Source organism: Chaetura pelagica, unplaced genomic scaffold (genome assembly GCF_000747805.2).
Source record: "Chaetura pelagica isolate M959 unplaced genomic scaffold, ChaPel_1.0 scaffold430, whole genome shotgun sequence".
Taxonomy (NCBI): domain Eukaryota; kingdom Metazoa; phylum Chordata; class Aves; order Apodiformes; family Apodidae; genus Chaetura; species Chaetura pelagica.
Window position 1 is genome coordinate 970871 of NW_009952159.1, and position 10178 is coordinate 981048.

The window sequence follows — 10178 nt, forward strand, 5'->3', positions numbered from 1 at the left end:
GGGGGGAAAGCCAATATTTTCCCTGAGCTGGGGGCAAGAAGCCAAGTGAGCACATTGATGGTCTCATCAGCCCATCACAGCACTCTGTGCAACCAGTGACCCCAGAAGTTTGGATTTAAGGACTCTCACAACACAAAAGGCTTTAACATTATAACCTGAAGCTCCAAAATACAGAGGACACCCCCTGGTTTAGGCTTGTTCTGCTTTTAGAAGTGGATCTATCACTGCCCACTGCAGGACGTGGCTAAGAAAGTCTGGACATCAGGTTCCAGCTTCACAATAAACTCACAGGCTTCATCCCTGCTGACTAATCCCATTCCCACTAGAAACCAGGGCATTTAGCACATCAAGATGATAAAAACAGGAGGGATTTTTTCAGCCCAGCAGGAACCTCTGCCTTCAGGCCACAGGCTCAAACCCAGCCTTGCTATTAACCATCCAACCCCACTCCCCACACCTCTCACTCCCTTCCAGAAGGGCCCATTCAGCATTGATCCCCCTGCTCCAGGTGACACTGGGCCAGGTCCCCAGATGCTGAAGGCTTCCCAAGCAGGTTGGTGTTCAGCCAAGGTTTGTTTGAGATCAGCATGCACCAGAGCTTTCCCAGCCTGGCAGCTGGGACTGCAGCAGGGAAGCTGTTGGCAATAACTCCACAGAGGTGACCCCTAACAAACTGCATTCCCATTCTGCAGCTACTTCTGGTGGAGCTGGAGCTGCAGGACAGACCCAGAGCACGAGCAGCCCAACAGAGCAGGTGTTGAAGGCTGGGAAAGCAAAACTGGAGTCATCGACCTTGGGTTCAACAGCTTCTATCCCATGTCTCGGGGTGATGGGAGGGCTGGAGCAGCTCTGCTCTGGAGCCAGGCTGGGAGAGTTGGGGTGTTCAGCCTGGAGAAGAGAAGGCTCCAGGGAGACCTGAGAGCAGCTTCCAGGGCCTGAAGGGGCTCCAGGAAAGCTGGGGAGGGGCTTGGGACAAGGGCAGGGAGGGATGGGAGCAGGGGGAAGGGTTTCCAGCTGGCAGAGGGAGCTGGAGCTGAGATGGGAGGGAGAAATTCTGGGCTGTGAGGGTGGGGAGAGCCTGGCCCAGGTTGCCCAGGGAAGCTGTGGCTGCCCCATCCCTGGGGGTGTTGAAGGGCAGGTTGGATGGGGCTTGGAGCAGCCTGGGCTGCTGGGAAGTGAACACTTCCAGGGATGGGGCAGCCACAACTTCCCTGGGCAACCTGTTGCCAGGCACTGCCCTTCAGCCACACAACTCCTGCCCCTGTTTTCCCAGCCAGTTACAACCCACCAGCAGCTTCTTTCCCTTCACAAAGCAAATTCTACAAGGAGCCACCGTTGGTGTTGGAGGAACAGGCAGCACCTGTGACCTGGTAAAGCCTTGTGCCCACCAGACACCAGAGCCTCTCTCCTCCCACCACCTCCACACTGGAACAGACACAGCCATCATACCCACCAGCATTCCCTGCACATCCCACTCTGCAGAGCCCCAGCTCCAAACAAAAAAAGCAACACAACTACACAAAAGAGACATATTAGGAACCACTTGTGATAAGGGGAAGGATCTCCAGCCCAGCTGTCAACCTCACCCTTGAAATTAGGTTTTTAAGGAGGGCTGCAGCCCCCCTGCATTTCAGTGATTAACTCAGGGCTAAATACCAGTTGAGCTGCTTCGTTTCTAACAGCTTCTGCCCCCAAAGCTTCAGTGAGGAGCTTGCAGGCTGCCACACACCACCAACTTTTGAAACTACTGCCCAAAAAAGCACAAGCAGGGGGGGAACTCACCCCTAAAATAAGAACCACCCACCACTCTGTATTTACAGAGCATCAAATGCAACATTGCATGTGGTTCAGGAGCTCATAGGAACCAACTCCTGAGCATCATATATATATATTATATCATATTATATTATATCATATTATATTATATCATATCATATTATATCAATTATATTATATTACATATAATTTTTGAACAGGCATTTTGATATCTATGTAAAAGATAGAAACCAGGGCTCACAAGTTCAGTGCACTAAGTGCAGAGAAATCCTTTCTGATGAACATAATTTACATGTGAACAGGAATGCATCTAAAAATAGACCTTTTGAGAAGCCATAGGTCTCCCCTTCCCTCTTGGCTTGACACATTCCAGGGCTCCAAACAAGCCCCAAACCATCCACAGATCACAAAGGGCTGCTCAGCCATTATTCCTGTGCAGATCTCCCACCTCATGGCCACAGATGGAGAAACCATAACCCAAAAAAACCCCCTTGAGAAACAGAGCAAACCACACAGCTGGATTCCTGCCTGGACACCCAGGGCAGGACACAAGCTCTGCCTGGACACCCAAGCTAGATTTCAAACTGCTCTGGGTTTGAAGGTGAAGCCTCCTCGAGGAGATCCCTGGATGAATTGACACCCAAAGTCCCACAGCACCTGCAGACACAGTCCCTGCTGCATCAGGCAACCTCCTACCAAACATCACCTGCTTGGCAGCCCCAAGGGACTTCTTTATGGGGCTTCTCCATAGAATAAAGAAGGTGGGTAAGAAAGGAAGACACTGGTTTTGAATATGCACCCCTTGCCTTCTTCAAAAAGCCTTTTCTTGTGTCCAAACAAAGGTCAAACTGTTAGATGGCTCCTCTCTACACCAACAGCTGAGACAGGCAGGAAGGGTTCTAAACCCAACCAAGCATTAATTACCTCTTGGCAACAGGAAAACCCAACAGAACTAAACCCAAAAACCCAAATACACACAACAGAACCCACCCAAATATCTCAGAGCAACCTCACCCCTGTGGTTAAACCCCTGCAAACAAGCCTAACTCCTCCTTATCCACCTCAGAGCCAGGATGTGGCCACCAGCAGCTCCTCCAGTTGGCATGACCTGGGAAGCCCCCAGCCCCACCTTGTCCCTTGGCAGCATGATGGCCAAGGGCTGGGCACAGCAAGGGGACCTAAGGCAGGACTCTGATATCCCAGTTTTACCAGCAGCCTCCAAGGTGTTGCTCTGAAAAGAGCTCTGCCATCAGCAGTGGGTTTCTGATGGGGTCACACACAAGGGACACCATGGAAAGGCCAAGCTTGCCCCTCACCACCAGGTTTCTGCCCTCATGGGAAGGCCCTAGGAAATCTGGCAGGACAGCAAGCTTAGGAATGAGCCTCATGAGGTTCCACAAGGGCAAGTGGAGGGTCTTGCACCTGGGGAGGAAGAACCCCAGGCACCAGTACAGGTTAGGGGTGGACCTGCTGGAAAGAAGTTCCCAGAAGGATCTGGAGTCCTGGGAGATAGTACATGATCCATGAGCCAGGAATGTGCCCTTGTGGCCAAGCAGGCCACTGCAATCCTGGGCTGCATGAGGAAGAGTGTGGCCAGTAGGTCGAGAGGGGTCATTGTGCCCCTCTGCTCTGCCCTGGTGAGGCCACAGCTGGAGAACTGGGACCAGTTCTGGGCTCCCCAGTTCAGGAGAGACAGGGAACTGCTGGAGAGAGTCCAGGGGAGGGTGACAAAGATGACTGGGGGGCTGGAGAATCTCCCTGATGAGGAAAGGCTGGGAGAGCTGGGACTGCTCAGCCTGGAGAAGAGAAGGCTGAGGGGAGACCTTCTTAATGCCTGGCAGTATCTCAGGGGGGTGCAGGAGGATGGAGCCAGACTCTGCTCAGCAGTGCCCAGGGACAGGACGAGGGGCAACGGGCACAAGCTGGAACATGGGAAGTGCCCCTGAAAGAGGAGGGAAAACTTCTTGCCTGGGAGGGTGACAGAGCCCTGGGACAGGCTGCCCAGGGAGGGTGTGGAGTCCCCTTCTCTGCAGATATTCCAGCCCCTGGATGCAGCCCTGGGTGATGTGCTCTGGGTGATCCTGCTTTAGCAGGGGAGTGGGACTGGATGATCTCCAGAGGTCCCTTCCCACCCTGACAAATCTGATTCCATAATTCTGCAGCAGGTAACTGTACCATTGACTTAATTTCAAACTCAGGCAGTTTGATTTATGATTTATGACCATCAACTCAAGAGCTTCACTGGTACAAGGTGACTGCCCCAAGCTACAGTCCATCAGAGTGACTCCAGAAGGGGTGGACGTCGAAGGGCACAGCCAGACCATTACATCTTCTTAAATGCTGCACCCAAAAAACCTATTTAAGGAAATTCTGGTCTTCACCTTGTGCTATTTCAGGCAGATGTGAGATCCTTTCCCTGAGCAACCCGTGCCAGTGTGAGCCTGAATCTTGGTGCAGCTAAAAACAGTGACTGACCAGAATATTTCTGTACTGTACATCTAACCTCAGCCTGGGGGAGGGGGGGAGTTTCATTTCAGCTCCCCAGGAGGAGAAGGGAAGCACAACACAGGGACCAGCCATTTCTGAGGAGATTGGACAAGTTACAGCAGAGTTTGAAGGGAGTTTCAAGGGGAATTATAGGATTTACAAAAAATAAATTAACATTAAAAACTCAAGGCAAGCTCCTTTGAAGGGGAACAGTGGAAGTTCAGCAAGTGAAACAGACTCTTTTTGAGCATCCCCAGACAAGAAGAGCATAAATTTAAAGTCTGTCACCTCCAAGTCCTCCAGGATCCAGCAACCTGGGGCCCAAGCACCAGGAAGTCTGAAGGAAAAGTTGACTCCTGAGCAGGCACAGAGGACACAGGGGTTAGAAACCAGGAGGATTCCATTTTGTTATGACCAAAGAATGATGGTAAAAACCAATCCAAACTATTTCCAAGGAAGAGATTTAGCCACCAGTGGGAGTCTGCAGAGGTGAAGCATCAGAGATGCTTGATCATCTCATCAGTTAATCAAGAAACACTTGGACAACACCCTCAGGGACATGGTGTGAACTTTGGGGTTGTCCTGTTCTGGGCAGGAGTTGGACTTGGTGATCCAGGCTGGCCCAGGAGGTGGTTGAGCCACCATCCCTGGAGACATCTAAGAAGACAGAGGTGGTGCCAGGGGACAGGGTTTAGTGCTGGACGTGGCAGAGTTAGGGCAGGGGTTGGACTTGATGATCTTGAAGGTCTTTTCCAACCAGAATGATCCTGTGATGTGGGAGCCCAGCAGAGCCCAGATTTCTGCACCACCCCAGCTGAGGTCCCAGTTACCTCCCTCCTATCCCCATCCCACCCTTCATCCACCAGGAGAACAAAACAAACCCCAGCCCCACACTCCAGCAATACCTGGAGCAGAAACCACACCAAAAAAACAACAACCCACAAACAACCAAAAAAAAAAAAAAAGAGCAAATAAATGGAAATACTAAAAAGAAAGACATTTCCCATAAAGCTGAACCTGCTCCAAGGCCAGACAGGCCAAAGAGACAGAGCTCAAACCCAGCATGGAACAGATTCAGGGTGTGAAAACACACAAGATAGACACAAGCATGGAAAAAAATTGCCAGTTGCCACCCAAGAAGGTCCTTGTTTGAACACCCTTCAGGGGAACACTCTGTACCTTGAAGCCACTCCTTGGCAGAAACCTCATCCAAATATTTAATGACAGAGAAAAAAAAGAAGTTTTCTTTTTTTTCTTCCCCCCCTTCAGGTTATTGAGCAAAACACTGAGCAAACATTCAGGCAGTTGTCCTGCCAGTATCTGTGGGTATTTTTGGAGGAAGTGGGGAGATGACAGCAGGGAACTAAAGAGGAAAAAGCAGCAAAGCCAAACTCCAGGGTGCAGCTTTTTTTCTTCCTATTCTGAAAGTCAAGACATGCATTAAAGCATCCGTGTCTAATCCCTGCTTCTGGAGGGGCTGGCAGGCCAAAGCAACTGCTATAAACAGGCTTTTAAATCCCTTTTTTTCCCCCCCTGCATCATGCTTAGAATATTCCTGCAAAGGTCTGTTAAACACCAGCAGTGTGGTCAGGGTCAGGGGAAGGTGGAAGAGCTGGAAGGGGAATATTCCACCTAGGGAAGGAAGGAGAGGGAATGAGGTGCCTGGTTCCCCCCCTGCACACCCCTCTCAGACCCTCCTGGGTGAGCAAAGGTTGTCAACTCCACGGGTGTTGAAGCAGCTGGTTGGTGTGACACTGCCCTCTCCTGAGCAGAAGGAACAAGCATCAAGCCCAGCTCAGGACAATGAATTTTTGGGGAGCAAAACGCCCTAGTGCAAGGGGAGAAGCCCAAGAGACACCACTCACCCCACAAGGGCCCCAGTTGGCACCAGTAAAGCCCAAGGCAGCTACAGCCTCTTCACACCAACAGCCTCTTCACACCAACAGCACTTGCAAGTTCTCTGCACAAGGATGAGCTGCCAGAGCCACCTCTTCTCCTCCCCACTTGGTCTCCTCCCAGCACCACCAGCAGCTGCTGCAGCTTTAACAAAGCCCCTTTATGGCCACAGCCAAGGGGCTGTGCCCATCACTTCATCTGCATGAAGGTGCAAAGCATCTCAGGACAGGGCTTTTGGACAGAAGGTGCATCTTCTCCAGAAGAAAAGGAGCTTCAGACCAGCTTCACAGCCTGTTCCTGCATCCCCAACTCTGCAGGAAGCCCTAAACATCAGCATCCAACCCCAACAGTGTCAGTAAGAACGATGCCTTCCTGCCGAAGCCTGTAGCTGTGCAGCACCAGAGCCATGAAGGTTTCAAAGGTGCATCCATACCCTTTTATCTTCACCCTGGGGAAGACTCACAAAGCAAGTCAAAGGCCAATCTTGCCCCCAGGTGTGTCTGTTGAAAGGGGACCCAGATCTGCCTCCCACCACCTGTGAGCATCAAAGTGCCTGGAAGCAGAGAACAAAGAACAAGCCATCTGCTCCTGGCATCCTGACCTCCACCCACAGCACCATCTGCAACCAGGAGTTACTGCAACCCACACATTAAAAAGAAAACCACAACAAACCCCTAAATATACTGATTTTGGCCCTGGGAAACTCTAGGGCAGTTGTAGCTGCTGGGTGCTGGAAGTGTTCAAGACTAGGTTGGATGGGGCTTGGAGCAATAGTGACAGGACAAGGAGAGATGGTTTTAAACTGAAAGAGGGGAGATTGAGGTCAGACATCAGGAAGAAATTCTTCCCCATGAGGGCAGGAAGGCACTGGACCAGGTTGCCCAGGGAAGCTGTGGCTGCCCCATCCCTGGCAGTGTTGAAGGGCAGGTTGGATGGGGCTTGGAGCAGCCTGGGCTGCTGGGAGGTGTCCCTGCCCATGCAGGGGGTTGGAACTAGATGATCTTGAAGGTCCCTTCCAACCCAAACCATCTGTGATGATACCTAGGGTCAAATATGTGTGGCAATTTAAGGCTGAAAGTGCAACAAACACTCCCAGCCTCCTGCAGCTGCTGCAGCATCTCCTCCTCCTCTTCCAGGCTCATAAAAAGCAATTTGGTGCCTTGCAAAAGAAAAAAACTAGACCCTTTTTTTCACTCATTCCAAGTTACCACATCTACAACCCAACACCAAAAGAAATGGATGGAACCAGAACTGGTTTCCTTTGTGCTGCTCATTTTGGATCCCTGGATCCATAGCAGGGAAGATCCCAACATGCAGAACATGTTTATTTAACAGCAAAGAAAAAGTACAGCTCGAGAGACACCCACTCTAAGATTAACTCTGCCTCCAAGCAGAGCTTCTGTTCACCCCTCCTAAAGCCAAGGGAAATGTTCTGCAGCTAAATATTGCTGGGATGCCAGCATGGAGATGGTTCAGGTGTTGATGGAGGAGAATCCATGAGAACAGCAGCTCTAAGGCTGCAGGATGCACCACTGCTGGGGTGGACAAAGGCTGGGGAATATATTAATGGGCTGTTTTGCAGAGCAATCTAAGGAGGGGGGAACACAGACGTGCCAGGCAGGAAATCCATTTCCTTCAGCTTTCCCTCACCTGCCAAGTGCAAGCTGGCAATTCATAAGAATCACAGAATGGTTCAGCTTGGACCTTCCAGATCATCCAGTTCCAACCCCCCTGCATGGGCAGGGACACCTCCCAGCAGCCCAGGCTGCTCCAAGCCCCATCCAACCTGCCCTTCAACACCCCCAGGGATGGGGCAGCCACAGCTTCCCTGGGCAACCTGGGCCAGGCTCTCCCCACCCTCACAGCCCAGAATTTCTCCCTCATGTCCAACTTAAATCTTCCCTCATCCAGTTTTAACCCATTTCCCCTTGGCCTCTCACTACAAGCCCTTGTCCAAAGTCCCTCCCCACTTCTCCTGCAGGCCCCATGGAGGGGCTTTCTCCATGGAGGGTCTCTCCACCCCCCAGGCACCTGGCCCAGACCAGGCAACCTCCCCTCTGGTGCTCATCTCAGCAGCAGCAACATCCATGTCTGGGAATTCAACTCTGTCCTTGCTTCTGGGCCCACTTTGTCTCCTGGGACTACAACGTGTCACAGGCTGAACTGCAAGAATAAAACCTGTCCTCATCTCACTGGGCTTTGACAAAAGATGGTGCTGGGGGTGGTGAGGACACAGAAACCCTGTTCCATCAGAATAGAGGGGAAAAAAAAGAGAGGGAGAGAGAGAAACTCTGTGAGGGTGGTGAGAGCCTGGCCCAGGTTGCCCAGAGAAGCTGTGGCTGCCCCATCCCTGGCAGTGTTGAAGGACCAGAGCCATGAAGGTTTCAAAGGTGCATCCATACCCTTTTATCTTCACCCTGGGGAAGACTCACAAAGCAAGTCAAAGGCCAATCTTGCCCCCAGGTGTGTCTGTTGAAAGGGGACCCAGATCTGCTTCCCACCACCTGTGAGCATCAAAGTGCCTGGAAGCAGAGAACAAAGAACAAGCCATCTGCTCCTGGCATCCTGACCTCCACCCACAGCACCATCTGCAACCAGGAGTTACTGCAACCCACACATTAAAAAGAAAACCACAACAAACCCCTAAATATACTGATTTTGGCCCTGGGAAACTCTAGGGCAGTTGTAGCTGCTGGGTGCTGGAAGTGTTCAAGACTAGGTTGGATGGGGCTTGGAGCAATAGTGACAGGACAAGGAGAGATGGTTTTAAACTGGAAGAGGGGAGATTGAGGTCAGAGATCAGGAAGAAATTCTTCCCCATGAGGGCAGGAAGGCACTGGCACAGGTTGCCCAGGGAGGTTGTGGCTGCCCCATCCCTGGCAGTGTTGAAGGGCAGGTTGGATGGGGCTTGGAGCAGCCTGGGCTGCTGGGAGGTGTCCCTGCCCATGCAGGGGGTTGGAACCTGATGATCTTTAAGGTCCCTTCCAACCCAAACCATTCTGTGATGATACCTAGGGTCAAATATGTGTGGCAATTTAAGGCTGAAAGTGCAACAAACACTCCCAGCCTCCTGCAGCTGCTGCAGCATCTCCTCCTCCTCTTCCAGGCTCATAAAAAGCAATTTGGTGCCTTGCAAAAGAAAAAAACTAGACCCTTTTTTTCACTCATTCCAAGTTACCACATCTACAACCCAACACCAAAAGAAATGGATGGAACCAGAACTGGTTTCCTTTGTGCTGCTCATTTTGGATCCCTGGATCCATAGCAGGGAAGATCCCAACATGCAGAACATGTTTATTTAACAGCAAAGAAAAAGTACAGCTCGAGAGACACCCACTCTAAGATTAACTCTGCCTCCAAGCAGAGCTTCTGTTCACCCCTCCTAAAGCCCAGGGAAATGTTCTGCAGCTAAATATTGCTGGGATGCCAGCATGGAGATGGTTCAGGTCTTGATGGAGGAGAATCCATGAGAACAGCAGCTCTAAGGCTGCAGGATGCACCACTACTGGGGTGGACAAAGGCTGGGGAATATATTAATGGGCTGTTTTGCAGAGCAATCTAAGGAGGGGGGAACACAGACGTGCCAGGCAGGAAATCCATTTCCTTCAGCTTTCCCTCACCTGCCAAGTGCAAGCTGGCAATTCATAAGAATCACAGAATGGTTCAGCTTGGACCTTCAAGATCATCCAGTTCCAACCCCCCTGCATGGGCAGGGACACCTCCCAGCAGCCCAGGCTGCTCCAAGCCCCATCCAACCTGCCCTTCAACACCCCCAGGGATGGGGCAGCCACAGCTTCCCTGGGCAACCTGGGCCAGGCTCTCCCCACCCTCACAGCCCAGAATTTCTCCCTCCCATCTCAGCTCCAGCTCCCTCTGCCAGCTGGAAACCCTTCCCCCTGCTCCCATCCCTCCCTGCCCTTGTCCCAAGCCCCTCCCCAGCTTTCCTGGAGCCCCTTCAGGCACTGGAAGCTGCTCTCAGGTCTCCCTGGAGCCTTCTCTTCTCCAGGCTGAACACCCCA